Source organism: Dendroctonus ponderosae, unplaced genomic scaffold, assembly GCF_020466585.1.
Source record: "Dendroctonus ponderosae isolate FM_Combo_2020 unplaced genomic scaffold, Dpon_F_20191213v2 Dpon_F_20191213_3, whole genome shotgun sequence".
NCBI classification, from domain to species: Eukaryota; Metazoa; Arthropoda; class Insecta; order Coleoptera; family Curculionidae; genus Dendroctonus; species Dendroctonus ponderosae.
The window spans coordinates 20,147-21,844 of NW_026018508.1; positions in this window are offsets into that span (position 1 = coordinate 20,147).

Genomic DNA, 1,698 nt, shown 5'->3' on the forward strand with positions numbered 1-1,698 from the left:
TGATGAGCGTGTCCTTTGGCCTTCCAGTTCATCAAGCGGTCTTCGTTCTTCTTCCTGGAATGCCTTTAAACTTTAAATTGACTAAAGTTCAAGTAAAACCWAAAAGTATTCGTTGTCGTTCGGCTTCCGCCTGCAAGTCTTCCTCTTCCTTGACTTTGTCCAGTTCGCGTTGCTTCATCATGGTCAGAAACTTGCTTTGCAGCTCCCTGCGGGTCGCGATTTTGTACTTCTAATCTTCTTCGGCGGCCTCTTCCAGTCCAGCACCTCTTCATCGTTGAGCGGCTGGATGGGACAGTCCACTCGGGCCATTATTTGCTCGGTCACGTCCTTGATCGAAATTTTTCTCCAACCGGAACAAAAGGTATTCTGGATTGCATCCTCCTCACAACGCGGCGATTCATATATTCAAAGTTCTAGAGGCTCTTAGAATATTGAAAGCTGTTTCATCGCGTGAAACGCTTTAAATTCATGCGCTCGAGTTGTAGCTGTTTGTCCGTTGAAAGTTCCTGTGGTTCTTTGCCGGTTGGACGATGCGAATTTTTTAAGCAGAAAGCGCTGTTAAAGCGTGCAAAAAATCAGACTTTTCGCAAATTTTTATGAACTTTCAGCGAATTTCCAGTCAAGTATCCGCTAAGGATTATGAAAATCTCAAAGTGCTACTTGCGGTGGTTTGAAAGATTCGGCTTTCTAAAAGAAASACCGCAKTTGAGTAGAGTTATCCATTAATAAACCGATATTTACCAATTTCGTAAAAATCGCAAGTTTCGCTTGATTTTGTCGARAATTTCAGCACCTGRCGARCCCAGTGTCTGCTAAAAATCGTGAAAATGTCCAATTGCTAGTTGTTTTCATTTGAGTTGCAATYTTTKAAGGGTGGAACSCAGTCCTGTAAAAAGTTTCATTCTGAAACTGATATTTGCCAAGCTRTAGTAAATCTAGCATCCAGTTAATATTTATAAAACTTTCACCCTTATTAAATCCATGCGTCTTCTACAGATGGAGCAAATTGCAAAGTCACAAATGCTTTAGTTTCGAGCACTGGCATTGTATTGTATTGTATGCATCTGTATTTACCCAGCTGGACAAAAATCAGGACTGAAGATTTTTATAAAACTCTCAGCGTATTTAAAGTCAAAAGTTTTCAAAAGATTTAGCGAATATCGCATTGTGACTGTCAGTTGAAAGACCCGACTGTTTTAAGGAGGCAACCTATTCAAGTCGAACATCAAAAAAAATGCCAAAAAAAACAAGATATTTGGTKATTTTTATGCAACTTTCAGCGTCTTTTAGAGTCAWYTGTCTTCAAACCATTGTGAGACTTCGAAATCGCTTCTTGCCCTGGTTTGGAAGATCCGAAGTTTTCTTTACGGAGAGAACGCAGTCGAGTCGAAACTGCCATTAATAGACCCGATATTTATCAAATTAGAAAAAATCGCGACTTTGGGCAACTTACATGAAAATAGTAGGCCGTCCCTCGCGTCAAGTGTCTTCTAAAGGTTGTCAAAATTTCAAATTTCCACTTGCGCGAGTTCCGAAAATCCTATTTTTTTTGGGAGGGAATGCAGTTCAGTCGCTACTTCCAAAATTAAGCGAATTTTTACCGAGCTGACAAAAATCAGGATTTTTGGCGATTTTTATGAAACTTCCCATGTCTTTCGAGTCAAATATTTTCTAAAGAATATCGAAATTTCAAATTTC